Source organism: Mus pahari, chromosome 10 (genome assembly GCF_900095145.1).
Source record: "Mus pahari chromosome 10, PAHARI_EIJ_v1.1, whole genome shotgun sequence".
Lineage (NCBI taxonomy): Eukaryota > Metazoa > Chordata > Mammalia > Rodentia > Muridae > Mus > Mus pahari.
In genome coordinates this window covers 56,543,506-56,560,104 of record NC_034599.1, presented here as the reverse complement: position 1 = coordinate 56,560,104, position 16,599 = coordinate 56,543,506, and positions in this window count along the sequence as shown.

Genomic DNA, 16,599 nt, shown 5'->3' with positions numbered 1-16,599 from the left:
TCCTCCTCCTCCTCCTCCTCCTCCTCCTCTTCTTCTTCTTCCTTCACCCCTCCCCTCTCTTTCTTTGAGACAGAGTTTTGTAGAGACCAGGCTAGCCTTGAACCAGGAATAACATGTCATTTGTAATCCCAGTGCCCCTTACTGGGAGATAGGAGGGGAGACAGCTGAATCAATGGAAGCTCATAGTTTAACTAACTTGACTGAGACATCAGCCAAGAGACCCTGTCTCAAACAAGGTGGGAAAAGGATGACCTGAAGGCTCTGTGGCACTTGTGCACTCAGAAACCATACACAGGGGCATGCACACACTATTACGCTCACATGTCATGCTCACGCACACGACACACATGGATGTGGGCCCTGCTTTCAGGGGTTTTGTGGTGGTTTGAATAAGAGAGGTCCCCATAGGGGCATATATTTGAATGCTTGATTACCAGGGAGTGTTGAGAATTAGGCAATGTGGCCTTGCAAGAGGAAGTATGTCCCTGGGGGAGGCTTTGAGGTTTCAAAAGCTCAAGCCAGGCCTAGCGTCTCTCTCTTCCTGCTGCCTGTGGATTCTGATATAAAAATTTCAGCTTCTTCTCCAGCACCATGTCTACCTGCCTTCTGCCATGCTTCCTGCTATGATGATAATAGACGGAACCTCTGAAACTGTAAGCCAGCCCCAATTAAATGCTTTCTTTTATAAGAGCTGCCATGGTCATGATATTTCTTCACAGCAATAGAACACTAACCGAGACAGATGCACAGCTGTGTGAGGGAGTCCCTCTCTCAGGGGTCTCCCCAGAATACCCACGTGAGGATGGCAGAGTCAACGGTGTCTAAGGGTAGAACCCAGCCCAAATGCTACAGAAAGATTAGAGACAGCAGAGGGCTTCCCAAACAGAAACTGGATGCAGAACACTCTGAGAGGGCCTGGCAGTAGACAGGATTTTGGTGGCCAGGGGGAAACTATCTTCCACCCTAAGACTTCCACTGGGACAGACGATAGAGGGGTGAGGAGCAAGACTAGGGTCTCCATTTCACATCTGTCTACGTTCCCCACTGTGTGGACAGAAGGAAATGTATGCAGGATGTGCCTCCCTGCTTCCAATCCCTCTGCCTTGGTGTCACAGCTGAGTGACCCACAGACTTCCTGAGGTGTCTGTGAATGCTCGTATTCCATCCACTAGAAGAGGCAGAGGCTTTGATGGACAGGCATCCCGCTCCTCTCCAAGGCCCCAGCAGACTTGGTTTAATTTCCTGTATGTGTGTTTCTAGTCTACTCCTGAGAGAGGCCTACTGACTATTCTTTCTGGAATGATGCTTCCATTTGGAAAAAGATAGGGATGTCGTCCTTTCTTTCCATGCATAGCTTTTATAAAGGGCAGCGTGGCGGAGCAACTATAGACTGGCGAGCAGTACTCAGGCCAAGTCAGCATGGCCGAGACAGGTTGTGCAAGAGTCACAGCCTTGGGATGGCTATCTCAGGACATCATCTGTTGATTCCCATCTCCAGCAAAGGGCAGGCCATGGTCCTTGTTCTTTCTTCTTTCCATAGCCTTCCCCCACCCTCAAATATCCATCTATTTCAGAAAGTATTCAGAGGAGGACCCAGCCTTTCCCTGAGTGCTAGCTTGGGAGAAGGTCCAAGGGACAGGTTCAAGGAGTCCTTGGCTACAGAGCTGGCTTCCTTCTGAAATTCTTCTCCCCCTTGAGAATGTCCCCCAATAAAACCAGGCTGATATTGGAGCATGAATATTAAGTAACACTTAGCTCATGGGTGGAAACCAGACAGCATGTAACACTGTTGGTTCTGTGTGGGAAGTCTGTGTTTTGGATAATCTATTTGGAGGATTTCTTTTGGGCGGGGAGATGGACTCCACCTCTGAGAGAGGGAGGTGAGGCTGGCCAGCTTGGGCTGGGAGGGGTGGTAACGACCACAGCACCCAGCAAATCGATTGAACAGACACAGGAATCAGGCTCCATAAATCACTTTAAAGGGCAGCCACGGGCCAAGCTGGGTTTGAAGCCCAGCATGAGCACTAGAAAGCCAGACATGTCCTACGTCCAAGCTTTCCTTTCCTCAGAGGAGGAAGCAACTCTAGAAGGAGCTAGTTAGGAAGGAAGGCTGGTTCTTAGTCTACTGGGGCTGCAGTAAAAAAAAAAAAAATACCACAAGTAGGGTAACTGGCAAACAACAGAAGTCTATTTCTCATGGTGCTGGAGACCAAGGTTGACTTGGTATCTTAGCAGACCTTTACACCCAGTAGGACCTTTCTGCTGTGTTCTCAAGTGGAGGACTGCAAGGCACTAATTGTATTCATCAGGCTCCAGCCACATGATGTAGTCACCTCCCAAAGGTCCAACCTCTCGACATCACGACATTAGGGTTTAGAATTTCAACATTCAGACACGTAAAAAGGGAGGGGGAAAGAAGCAGAGGAAAAGGGAGAAAGGCACATGAATCTTCAACAGAGGTCTCTTTAGAGTTATGTCATTGATGTGGAGAGATGGCTTGCCCACTAGCCTCAGGAGCTTGATGTTCCTAAATCCAGTGTCACAGTAGAGAGAACCAACTTCCCAAAGACGTCCTCTGACCTCCACCCATGAGCCGTGGCACATACTTGCCATGACATGCCACAGACACACAATAATAACAATGATAAGTTCAAGTTGCATCATTAACTCCTGCCGTGGTGTGTGGTGTGTGTTTACATCTGTGCTCAGCCATTGCTCGTGTATTCTCCAGCCACTATAAATGTTCATGCTAATTATCCTTGAAGACTTCAGAAGTGGCCTCTACCTTCCTGGCTTCCAGTTCATGACCTGTTGAGTGTGTGTGTGTGTGTGTGTGTGTGTGTGTGTGTGTGTGTGTGTTCAGAAACATAATGTCTCTTTCTCTTGAGTGAGAGTGAAAGAGAAGGAGCAGGGTCTTGGTATTAAAATTGTGGGTCAGCTCCAGCACCAGCTTTCTGCTATGCCAAGAGCTTCCCTTACTAAGCTGTTCAACTGCCTTAACCTCCTCGGGTCTCATTTTAACTTCCTGATTGAAGGATCTTCTATCCAGATCCCATACTTTGGTGAAGGGGATCATGCATGCATGGTGATGGAAGACGTGTGGGGTTTCTCCTCCTGGATGGCCTAGAGCATCTCTTACGGTGGAGGGTAGGAGCCAGGGCACATTCTTGGGAGGTCAACAAGAGCTTCCTTAGTATGCTCTGCTTAGATCTCTGGGCTTATCGATGAAGAAAATAGATCGTAGACTACATCAGGCAGGAGAGAGTGTCTACTTCATTTTGCCACTGACAATCCCTATACACAAATCTCCCAATCTTCGGGACCTCAGTTTCCCCTTCTCTATGATAGTACAATGCCTGTCTATGCCAGATACTTTTACAACAGTGCCAGACATTGCAGAACACCCCAGAGAATGGCGGCTGCCATCACTGTTTGATTAGGCCCCAGTATCGCACTGAATCACATGTAACCAGAAACTCCCAGCTCAAGTAAGAGGAAGAACGCCTAGGTCTTTTGCTTGTTTTAGATCTTCGGGTGACTCACTGAAGCACATGACAGTCCCTCGGCGCTGTTTAGAGAACATGGTGAAACTTTAGATGAAGTTTGGCTAAAGGCAGAGTGATTAACTGCTCTCACGCTGGCCCTTCCTTCTCCCCTGGAAAGCCACAGAAATTCAGCCAACGAGATTAAATTATCACTATGCGGCATCAATACCCAACACCGTGCCCATTAAGTGCATTCATTAGCTAGGGAAAGTTTAGCAAAACCCTCTTGCTAGCAACTCAAGTCCCACCCCCTCCCCACTTTCCCATCAAAAGACACCCCCAAGTTTCTATGCACTTATCAAAGACTTCCCCAACTTTCTTCCCAAACTATTCCTTACTAGTCTGGAGTTTCTACCCAATGGAGAAACTGCCTTCCGAAGGATATAAATAGGGCCAATTTAGACATCTCTTTTGTCACGGCTCTACCAAGGACTGAAGGACAAAATAAAGAGATTCCTGAGACTTCTTTAAATGTTCCTTCAAGTCTTAGCTCTCTCCTATGTGAGAGCAAATGGATTTCAATTATACCAATCCTGCGAGCAGGAAACACAGAATTGAGGTCTTAAATTCGCCCCATTCACCGGTGATTCAGGTTTGTTTAGGCTGCCAATGAATCTCTGTGCTGGCAGTGCTAGGGCGCCTGGGAGCTTGGTTTGATTTCACATAGAGAAGCTTCACCATTCAGGGCAGCATCCCAGGTGTGCAAGGCACAAAGGCCTTGATATCCCTGTGATTTCCCATTGAATCGGGAGTCAATCACACAGCTGTTGAAGTCCCTTCTGCACCACGTTGGCCCTGTTCTGCATGAATTCAACATGGGGTAGAGCAAGCCCATGGTTGAGCTTCTGGCTGGTCAAGGTAGCCTCTGGAGAAACACCGCATTTACTCTACTGCCTTGCTCTGGGGTGAAGCAGAAGGTGAAATTTCTCTATGAACTCTGTGCTTTGGCACAGAGGAAAGTGTTTCTGTTCCCTGGTGTGCCCTATTTGCTCCCATTTGCTTATTTCTCTGATGTTTTAGTCTGTATCCGAGTTAATCCTCATGTCAGGTAAGAACTGAGAACCTTCTAGAATATTCTTTCTGCTCAGTGAGCTAAAATATTAGTTTCTGTCACCTCTAGCTAGACTTGCAGCTCTTCAAGATGAGATCATGGGAAAGCGACTTTCTTTACCTTCCAAGGAAAATTGGATAGACCACAGGATGGCTTGAAAGGTATTGTTCTGCTTAGAACTGAGGCTGCCGAGTTAGCTTTAACTATTAGCTTGACATAGACTAGCATCATCTGAGAAAGGAATTGTCTAGATCACTTTGGCCTCCAGGGGATTGTCTTGATTGCTCTTTGAGGGTTGAGGGCCCGCCCACCATCCCCAGACAGGTGGTCTTGGGCTGGATAAGGAATCTATCTGAGCATGAGCCTGTGAGCAAGCCAGCAAGCTGTGTTCCATCACAGTTTCTGCTTCAAGCTCCTGCTGGATTTCCTGTCTTGAACTCCCTCATTGGTAGGTTGTGACTTGCAAGTGTAAGCTATATAAGTCCTTTTCTTGCCTAAGTTGCTTTTGGTCATAATGTTTGTCACAGCAACAGAAAGAAAACAAGAATGTGGTCAGATTGCATTGACACACAAAATTCTGTTGGAGTTTGGGAAGGCTTGAAGAAAAACCCGAGTTCTGTCCTGAGGCAGGCCTATAGAGTCCTGAACAAGTGGGAACTCCATTTTCCTGAAAAGACATGGACAGAGAGATGCCAGGTGAGTTGTGCATCCTTCTGGCTAAAAACGTGGGGCGCGAAGATGGCTTGGTCACTCCCAAGATGTTCAGCTGGCAGGCTGCTGCTGCATGTCTGATTGGCAGCTCAAAGCATTCTGGGGTGGGGGTGGGGATGGGGGCAGGGGTGGGGGACCCACAGTAGCCTTAGGATCTGGCTAGTTGTCTGGAGGCCAGTGTGGCTGTAATTTCAGTGTTAAGATTCTCCTTGGGCTAAGATGCGGGGTAGTATATCATACCAAGGCTCCACACTCATACCCCTCCCACACACAGAGAGAGACTTGTAGAAATGATACTTTCTGCTTTAATGGGACAAAGACAGACTCCCAGATGAGCAGGACTGATGATACATTCTTTTATCAAAGGGCCAAGAGACAATCATCTCTGTGTGAAACTGATGCTAACTATGGTCCAGGCTAAACCGGGGACTTTTCCTTTGCTCTGACACTGAGCAGCAATCCATCCTCACCTGAAAGTAGACTCACCCAGCAGCAAGGGAGAAAAGAAGAAAGGAGACTGGGTTTGTAGTCACGAGACCAAATAGAGGAACGCCGGGCCGGCCCTCCTACTCCGGGAGGAATCTCTCCCCTCAAACACTGCCAGCGGCTCTCAGATGCCAAGACAAAGCAATGCACACGATCTCAACTGTTTTTGAACCATATTTGCTTTCTCTCTTCCTGTGCATTTCTGTTTGTAGAACTAAAGGTCTGGAAAGAGAAGGCAATGTGCCAAGAGGTAGTGGGGACATGGCTCCAGTGGTGGGTCCCTGTCACCCAGCTCGGGGCATTTTGTGCACGGCTTCATTTGCTCCTCATTACTGGCCTTGAAGACCCTCGTTGGCCAGTGAGACCCTGCACTGTGAGCATCCTCAGGAGCAGCTGGTGTGTCTTCACAGCTGGCTGCTCAGCATGGGAGCAACACCTCGCCCCAGGGATGCTTTTCCTCGGGACCGAGGAAGATTGTGACTCAGTTGGGGAGAGCTCTCTCCTCCGTGGAAACTCTAGAAACAAGCCTCTTGTTTGGCATGTCCAGGAGGCAGCTCCTTTAGGAAGGGGCTGGTGGCTCCTTAGAAGTCACTGGGGAAAGTGGTCAGCAGAAACGGCAGTGAAAAGAGCCCCAGGACTTGCAAGCTGGCCTCCCCCATTGACTTTCGGTTCCTTGACTTAGGGCTCGGATGCCTCACAACCGTCTTGGTAATGCAGTTGACCAAGGTCAGGCGTCTAGGACTCCAGAGTCCTTGGAACTGTATAGAGAGATTCTTCGACATGCCACAGAGGGAAGCAGCTGAGCTTTCTGTGTGCTAGGTGGGCCCCAGTTCAAATCCTGCTCCTCCCACGTGTTGCTTGCTCAGGGCAATGGCTTAGGGTTTCTAAGTCCCGCTTTCCTCATCTGTTGAGGAGACTAGAATCATGTGGGTTTGGGTGGAATGGTACACAGACTCTTGAGATAACAAATCAGTTTGCATCCCTTTGGAGTAGAGATCTTTTGGGGGGAGTCCAAATATCCCCAAATCCCTGAATCTTCCAGCGGAGATGATGTGGGTGGCAGTGCCTGACTGCCCGCTTTTGTCCGCGCTGTTTCCTTGGTGTTGATTCCAAATAGCTGAAGCGTACTAGAAGAGATCCAGGAGCATCTACAGAACGAGGGGAGAGCTTGGGAGATGCAAAATGACGTCGGTAGAACTTAGGCTATGCTGTCCCCCAGTGTGTCTGGACTCCAGATAGCTATGACCTCTCATTTTTGTTTCAAATCCCCAGGTAAGAGACCGTGATTGGCCTGTCCCAGGCTATGCATCTATCTCTCTGGGCCAGGCAAGGTGTTTGTGTCACCTGCCTTGGAGGTGAGTATGAGAATTCAAATGTTGGCTTTGAATGAAGGGAAAACGGTGTGTGAGGGACTTCTGCAGAAACCATAACCGCATTCAGCCAGGCCTGTGGACATAGGGAACACACTTATTGCTGGAACACATGCCACTTGGAAATGTTCTTTATTATTAATAATAATTAATAAATAAATGGTTCAGAGAGTTCTAATTTTCTCTTGCTACCCAAATTAGCATACTTCCCCCGAGTTTTCCTAAATCACTACCTTTTTTTTTTTTTTTTTTTTTTGGATAATGTGTATATAATTACGGCACGCTCTCTGATTCCACCCAAACTCGGTCTTTGTTAGGTTGGCTGACTCTGCCTGCATGCTGTCTGCCACTGCCGGGGCGTCCCGAGGAACCGTTGTGATGGATGGAGTCAATCCAAGATGAGCCTTCCAGTTTGTCTTTCCTGAGTGTTTTTTTTTTCCTTTTCCCCTCCCCATCACAAAGGGGAGAGGGAGGTGGGGAGAGAACGGGGATGGAGATCCAGTTGTGATGTTCCTGGTTCCTGGGATTGCTGTGCCAGAAGGTTCCATGGCTGCATCGCCGACAGAATTCAAGCACCCACCGCAAGCTTCTACTTCCGGCTGCATTGTTCTTACCAATTACCGGAGCGGCCTCGGGTCTCTCCCCGTTAATTGCTGCGAGCAGGGAAGTTTTACTCAGTGCACAGCGTACCCAAGCATGTATGGAGTTTAATGAGTCATACTAACTCTGCACTCTAAGCAATTAGGTAAATCTAGCTGTTAGTTAGTGAGGCATAAAATAAATTTAATCTCTCTTCTAAAAAATCAATTATAGTGCTGTAATGTATAATTCAATTTGGGTCATGCTACATAAATTTTCTGTTTTTAGTATGTTTTTAAACTGGTTGTTATTAGATTTCACAGCTCTCTGTCTCTGTGTGTGTGTGTGTGTGTGTGTGTGTGTATGTATGTATGTGTGAGTGTGTGTCTGTGTATGTATGTATGTATATATGTGTGAGTGTGTGTATGTATATGTGTGTGAGAGAATGTGTGTATGCATATGTATGTGTGTGAGTGTGTGTATGTGTCTGTGTATGTATGTATGTATATATGTGTGAGTGTGTGTGTGTGTGTGTGTGTGTGTGTGTGTGTGTGTAGGGTGTGTAGATGTAGGCTGAGGGACAGACACATCATTAGAAAATCTGGATGAATTAAGTAAACAGTGGGTCTCTACTCCCGCTGCCCTAATCTTTCTGAAGCACCTGCTGTGTCTATTATCATCGTAGAAGGTACAGAGGACCGGGCGTGGTGGTGCACGCTTTTAATCCCAGCACTGGGAGGCAGAGTTAGGCAGATTTCTGAGTTCGAGGCCAGCCTGGTCTACAAAGTGAGTTCCAGGACAGCCAGGGCTACACAGAGAAACCCTGTCTCGAAAAACCAAAAAAAAGAAGGTACAGAGAACTTTCAATAAGTAAATATCTGTCCTCAACAGATTCAGTGCCATGGATGAGTGTAAGACCAAAGCAAACAGAAATCAGAAAATGATCGGTGAGATGGGAAATGGAGGTCAGATAAAAGTAATAATGTCAGAGAAAGGATTCAAACCTGGATTCGAACACTCCACTGCGAGACTGGCCTGTGGCTGAGGGCAGGCAAAAACCTGTCTAAATACTGCTTTTCTCATCTCCAAAATGGGACCAAGAGCTTGTCTTAGTCACTGTCTCCTTACTGTGTGATAAGGCACTATGACCAAGGCAGCTTTTTAAAAGAAAGCATTTAATTGGGGGGCTCACTTACAGTTTCAGAGGGTTAGAATCCATAACCATAATGTTCAGTAGTGTGGCGGCAGGCAGACGGGCATGGTGCTGACACGTGAGCGCTCACATTTGATCCACAGGCAGGAGACAGGGAGAGAGAAAGAGACTCTGAGAATGGGTGAGCTTTTGAAACCTTAAAGTCTACCTCAAATGGCACACCTCCTCGAACAATCTTTCCCAAACAGATCCACCAACAGGAGTCCGTGTATTCAAACATAGTAACCTATGGGCATTACACATTCAAACCATCACAGAGTGCCTTTGCACAGGGTGTTTGCGATAAACGGGGTGACATGGGCTGGGGGTACCCTCACCCCAGTACCTGGAATCTGCTTCTGAACATTCGGTATCTGGAGGGACAGCTGGATCCTCCCTCCTTTCTTGTCACCCTTGGGACCTGACCTGGCACTGACTTGGCATCCAGCAAACACTCTAGATGGAGAGAGAGACAGAGAAGTGATCTGGGTGAATGTGGGCGGCATTTGAAGTGGGAGCCGATGACAAGGCTGGCCTGTACCAGCTGTTGTCCTGAACAGTGGAGCCCACTGAGCCTGCCTCTCAGCTCAGTAGAGCTATCCCTGAGTGCAGGAGAAGAAGCTGTCCAAGACCACATGGTAAGGAAGATACAGGCTAAAGACTTGAACTCAGATCTTCCCATCTCCTGAACCACCTTGCCTCCCCACCACCACGGAAGGAAGGAGAGAAAAGGCCGAGGGGACCTGGGACTCACAGAGGAGCATTTGTTGAGAGTCAGAGGTTAGAAAATCCCTCCTGCTGGAGCCCCCAGAAAGCCGCTCATTCCCCTAACCCCTCCCTGCCCTTTGATTGTGTTAATGGAATTCTTAGAAAAATGTACACACTGTTCCATTTCCCTGCTAATCTCCTGGCAACAGCCATGGTCCCGGGCATTATTAAAAATGTGAAGACTTCATCCCAGCTGTGTCTTTCCAATTTTCTTGCTTTCAGGGGTGCTGAGCACTGCTGTGAGCAGGCCCACCTCCTCGGTGCTTCAACACAAGCTCAGCAAGTGTATCCGCAGCTCATCCCAAGGCAACTAGGGCCATGAGGCTAGACAGAAACTAGGGGGCAGGCAGGGGGATTCTATAAAAGAAGGTTCTCAAGGTGGTCTCTGTTAATCTAGTAGGAGGCCCTGGGCCTCAGTCATCCCCCCAAAGCCTGCTGGTCCCCTGCCCCCCCCCCCAGTGACTTCAAGATCACACTTGCCACTGGCTGCATTGGAGCATGAGGGCTCTGGAGGTACCTGGAGTGCTCCTGTGTAATAGGCTGTGAGCCTCGCTGTGCCAATGGTTGATTTCCTTTGCCAAGCCAGTGGGTCATTAAAAAGCACATATCTAAAGTCGGCCGGGTTCAGTAGCTTCCACAAAATGATCCCCATCACAAAATAAGCCTTTCATTAGTAGAACAACTCGCCCAGATGAAACCCAACTTTCATAGACATATACCCAGTGATGTTAATTATGAAATGAATCTGCACATGCATGATTTATGGGCCTTTGACTTTAAAGAGAGAAGGAGAGAGAGAGAGAGAAAAAAAAAAAAACTGAGCCGCCTTTTTTATTTATGCTTACTGCCCTCTGAAGGAATTCATAAGAGAGAGATACCACAGAAGGTTCCAGGGCTTCTTAGAAGTTTAACGTCCCTTTCAGTGACTTTTATGCTTTTGCTTACATCAATCAGCTAAATATTTATTGAATTCTCAACTGGCTGGCACAGAGCAGGGGGTGCAGGATGGGGTTGGGAGAAGGGGCTCAGGATGAGTCATGGTGACAAGTTATGTAGCTTTGAGGGACCTTGGAGAACACAGAGCTTACCTCCCTTAAAAAAAAGAAAGGCAAGTGAGGCCAGGAAACAAATTAAGTCGTCAGAATTCAGAATTGCAGGGTGAGTCAGGTTTGTCCTGACGGCTCTGCTGGATGCTTTCCTTATACCCGGACCATCGATGGCGGAGTTTGCTGGTTGCAAGAGCAGTACGTAAAGCATGTTTGGAGTATAGGAGCAGCTAAGCCAAGCATCTGTGTGTATCATGGGGGCGCCATCCAGGAAGCTGTTGGCTCCTGATGCATGCTGGGGGCAGGGGAGGGACATTGTCTTCCATCCTGTAGCCATCTGGTTCCAATGGATAATTTCACACCCATGTTCATGTATGTGGATAGCTCTGGTTCAATTCAACTGGTCTCAAGCTGAAGCAAAATGGCGAGAAGGGAGACGAGGAAGGGGGGAGGGGTGGGGAGAGAATCAGAGTTAGAAGTGAGAGTCATCAGAACACATTATATCCAGGTATGCAATTATTGGAGGATACATTACATTTAAAGTAAATACATAAAGCTGAATCCCCATTTGAAATCAAGTCCAGCGCCTTGCTTCTCAAACTTCAGAGTACCTGGTGATCATGAAGAATTAGGTAAAAGTGCAAGGCCTGACTGACCCTCAGAGATTTGGGCTTCAGGGTATGGGCAATCTAGAGAACACCTTGTTCCCATGAGTTATCACAATAACCGTTTTGTTAGAGGTTCAAAGTGGGCCCTGAACATGTGCTTTTCCTTGGGGCTTATATTCTTGCTGCAGCACTGTGCATGCCACATGCTGGCTGGATTCCTCTATCCCTCCATGTTAGTTATTATTCTTGTTGCTACAACAAAATACCCAACAAAAGCCATTGAGAGAGGAAAGGTTTATTTGGGGCTCAATCTGAGGATATGATCTATCACTGCAGGAAGGCATGACAACAAGAGGTGAGGCAGGTGGGTGGTCACACTGCATCTGCAGTCAGCAAGCAGAGATGAACCCTAGGGCTCAGCTCAGGTGTGGTTCTTCTGTCTGCTTCATCACTAGGGTGTAGGAACTCCACTGGACAGATAAAACTAGAAGCCATCACGCTTAGGGGGTGAGAAAACGCAGCCTAAATTGTCAGACGCTGTAGCTGGGGTTCCCTGACTCCTGGGATTCAGATGCCATTGGAAACCTCACAGAAGTTGGGAATGAAGGGGGCCTGAGGGCCTGTGGGGAGGCCTGGGACGGTGATTCCTAAACTCCTGGGCACCCAGACATGCTAGGTCTCCGGGAGTTGGGAACAGAGCTGGGTCCTCTGGCTGAGGAGCCCAAGGCTAGGGGAATGGGGAGCTCCGGCTTATTCCATAATCGATTGTCCTTAGGTTAGTGGCCATTGTCTAGGAGCGTGGAGGTGCCTTCTGTGGGAGACTTAGATGGTGCAGCTCTATGGACGAAGGCTTTCTCCATGGTGGTTCTTGTTAAGAGAGACCGTCTTGGTTCCAAACCGTTTAATGATTGCTTATCATGGAATATGGGTGCATACCGCCTGCTCAGGGTGAATCAGAGATTAAATACCTTTTGCAGGGAGGAATACCCGGCAAGGGAACCTTCAGAACCTCTAGATACTTCATTAGCATGGAGAACTCTTGTTCTGATCTAAGTGACCATAGGTCACATTCCTATGTGTGTGTATGGGGGGGGGGGAGGGTGTCACGTGACAGGGACCTGGTCGGAAGCAGATGAAGCTCCTACTGTTCTCTCAGAGGTGGGCTTCCAATCCACGCAACCTTACTAAGTTTCCTGGCCTCGGTCCACTGCCCCACATCACGGTCTCCTTTTTATTGCATCCTTAGCCACATCCCATGGGATGGTGCTACCCACAGTACCCATCAGTCTAGAATCCCTCACAGACATGCTTACAGATCTGTCTCTGGGGGGACTCTAGAGCCTGTCAGGTTGATGGTATCAACTGCCATGTCATCTCATGTATCTTCCCTGTTCTGTTCCTGGGACTGTGTCTGGGCAGAGGGTGTTGGGGATGTTCTTTCTGGTTTCCATCCTCCTCTGTGCAGAGGTTTCTCCCTCTTCTGACACCCATTTCTCTTCCACGAATCCCTTGGCAGGACAGAATCCTGGAGGCTTCAGCAGCTGCGTGGCACCGTCTCTGTGTTCTGTGCCTCATCACCCGAGCCCTCCCCACCATCCACAAACTGGGGTTTCCACATCGAGCTTCCCCAGTCTCCTCATGGTACATGCCTTTTCTCTGTTTCTGGAGTCCCACATCCTACCCTGTTCCCTTCCATTCCCTTTTTAAAAGTCCATGATTTATTCATCATCTACATTTTTCATCTGCTTTCAAATATTAAGAAGGCATAGTTAAAAAAAAAAAAAAAAAAAAAGGCGAGTGTGGCATTGGAGAAAGCTATGAGCCCCCGTGTCTGCGACCCTCCCCCAAAGTAGCAGGTGCTCATAGCTTGCTGGGTAAAGTTTAGTTTAGAACTCATCATACAAATAAAAAGAAACAAATATTTTGAAGCAAAGGTATAGTAAAATTATAGACACTATTTGTGGTACCACCCCCCAAGGAACAGTATAACTTCTCTTTGCTATTGACGGTACAGGGAGACAAGCCACAGTCCTTTTAAAAACTCAGCAGTACCCCATTGGTGAATTTAGCAGATTTTATTTTTATCAGCCCACACTTAGATATTATTTACTTTTCATTTTTTTGTCATGTACTTATTTGTTTGTTTGGGGGTGTGGTGGGTAGGTACATGTTTGCTGTAACATGCATTTGGAGGTCAGAGGACAGCTTGAAGTTGGTTCTCACCTTCTACCATATGGGGTTGGGGGCAGGGGGGACTGAACTCAGGTTATCAGACTCCACAGAAGGCTTCTGACACAGGAGCCATCTCACCAGCCCAGGAACAGCTTCATTTCAACAGTTACAAACCAGCATTGTTACAAACCAGCATTGTTACAAACCAGCACTGTTACAAACCAGCACTGTTACAAACATGCTGTCACAGATATCTGTGTATGCCTGAAAGGAACTGAACACACACACAGATAGAATTTCTGGACAGAAACATGCATTTTACAGTTCACCTATAGTACCAATTTGACTCTCGAAATTGATATTTACCAATGTTTTTGAGTGGCTGTAACTGGCATACCCTGTGCCCGTCCTGGATGTGGTACTTTTAATACTGTCCTAAAGCAGATGGAGGAAAACACCTGTTTGTCATTTCCTCTTTCTTCTCCTAGTTCTCAGCTCGGTGTCAGCTGGCTTGGGTTGTTCTCTGACGTATCATGAAATGAACGCGGTTGTACTTTCTGCTTTGGTCATCAACGAAGCACACAGGTGTCATTCTCGTGGTGGTGTCTGAACCTGCTTTCTCTGGATAGAACCTCTTCCCTTGGGTCACTTGTAAAGGCAAGAGGGTGTGGGGGTTCATAGTGTGAAAGGCTAGGAGGTTTCAGATTGGGAGTCCATCTGGGGAGGGCCCCCAAGGTGGGAGGCAGAAGACAAGTAGGTACCAGTGGGGAACACCCACGGTCTCACCCCATAACAGCTGTGCTCACGTGACTGCTGCAGGGTTAGGCTCTGAAATGGAGAACTCACTGAAGCAGGCATGGCTGAATTCTTGCCCTGAGGGCTCTGTCCCATGACCTGACCACTTCCCAGTAGCACCTCCTGGGGAACCAGGCCTCAACACCAGTTTGGGTGTCGAGTCACACTCAGACTATAAAAGGCAGCTCGCAAATCCCCACAGTACTGAAGACTATGTGAAGTAAACCCAAAACTCAGGAGCCCTGATCTCAGCTGAGATGGAACCTCACAAAGAGGACTCACGCACACCCCAGAGCACCCCAGCACAGCCCCGCCCACTCCCTGGGTTCTCAGTGCAGGGGCCCTCTAGTAATCAGTAAGATGGCAGGGCTGGAGAGACAGTTCCAGCCAGTGTCAAACTCCAGCCCTAGGTTGGGAACACAGAGACAAAGCCCAGACACTGGAGGTCTGGGCCATAGCCAGATGCCTGGGTAGCAGATGGGTGGCTGGGAGTCAAGTCCCAACTTCACAGCCAGTTTCTTCCTTGTGTAAGGAGCCTTGGCTCTGGGTTTCCTCACGCAGGAAAAGGAAACGGGGATGCCACACTCAAGACCCTCTCGTGAGACACAAATAAGGCTGTATATGTTAAAACTAGAACCCTCTGCAAGTGTAGGTTGTGAGCACTGGATACTGATATCTGAGGATCATCCACCTTTGACCATCCCATCACAGTGCTAGTGCAGATTCCCCTGTAGGGTGTGGGCCAGTAGGCTGTGCACAGATAGCCTGGTCTCCAGTAGAGCATAGGCCTTGAACCCTGTGGGACCCAATGGGTGGTGATTTCCACCTACATGGATGGAAGGTGTTAGATCATGTCTCCTGGACCCCTGGCTGCTGTCAAAGTTACTGCCCCCACAGCCCCCGCAGGAGAGGTGTGTGCCTAGACAATGTCCTAAGCTTCTGGCATTCTGGCTAGACTCCACCCCAACAGTTACCTGACTATAGCCAGGTATGCTCCTCCCCACAGTTACTTGATAGCCCAGCCCACTATAAAAGGGACTGCTTGGCCCCTCCTTGCTCTCTCTAAGCTCTCAACATGCTTGAAGGATGGGATAGGCTTTCCCCTAAGGAGTCTCGGCTAACCTCCCTCCGGAAACGCCTTCCAGTGCTCCTGCCACAGACCAGACCAAAGACTCTCGCCTGTGTGGGAACCACCCAGGGCCATCTCCCCCTACCCTCTCTTCCCTTCGGCCCCGGGGCTGACTGAGCTGCGCCCAGGGCCACCATTCTATTCTGAACTCTCCTGAGGTGTCCAGTGGCGTTCAGGATGCCCGAGGCTGAGAACCTGGCACCTAGGACCGTCCCTTGTCCATCACCCATCGAGCTGGGGTTTAGTGGCTTCACACAGCCAGACACCTACCCGGGGCCGCGTGGAAAGTGTGTGGCAGTCCTTCCTCATCTGCCTGCCCAGAGCACTGGAACTCTGGCTGGTTTTCTCCCATTCCCCTTTATCCCCCCACGCTCCCTGCCCCGCAGTAGGGGACACACTTCTGTCCGCTGTTTTGTCGACAGCTAGGGTTTTGCCACTATAAAGAAGCAGAGAGCACAGGCAGGCCTGGAGTGAGGGGGAGCTGACTCTTTACTGTGTGACTCTGCACAAGTTCCCAGAATCCTCTGGGCTCCAAAGTCCCCTTTTAAAAAGTGACTATTACCACGCAGTTTACTCTGATAAGTTAATGGGCTGTGTTAAAATCCTGGTTCTATGAGCTTCAACTATGTTAATCTTTAATAATTATGGGCCTTGAACACAACAGGTCTCATGTAGCCCAGGCTAGCCTCACACTTATTATTGTGACATGAATGACCTGAACTCCGGATCCTCCTGTCTCTGCCTTCTGAGTACTGGGACTCTATGCAGCAGCCACCACACACTGGGTTACATCTGGTGCTGGGGATCAAACCCAGGACTTCACACATGCTAGGCAAGTGCTCTCCTAACTGAGCTACGTGGCTGAGAGGAGGCTAAGGTTCAGCTGTCTGCAGTCAGGCCCACAAGCTCTCAGTCATGGGCTCCTTCTGGGGGAACTTCTGCTGCCTTCCCTGTTGACACACATCCCACATACTCAGAGAGCCTTCTATGGGGGGTAGAAACTTGGTCTTAAATCTTTCAGCTGTCGCTGGTCAGTGGTGGCGCACGCCTTTAATCCCAGCACTTGGGAGGCAGAGGCAGGCAGATTTCTAAGTTCAAGGCCAGCCTGGTTAACAGAGTGAGTTCAAGGACAGCCATAGCTACACAG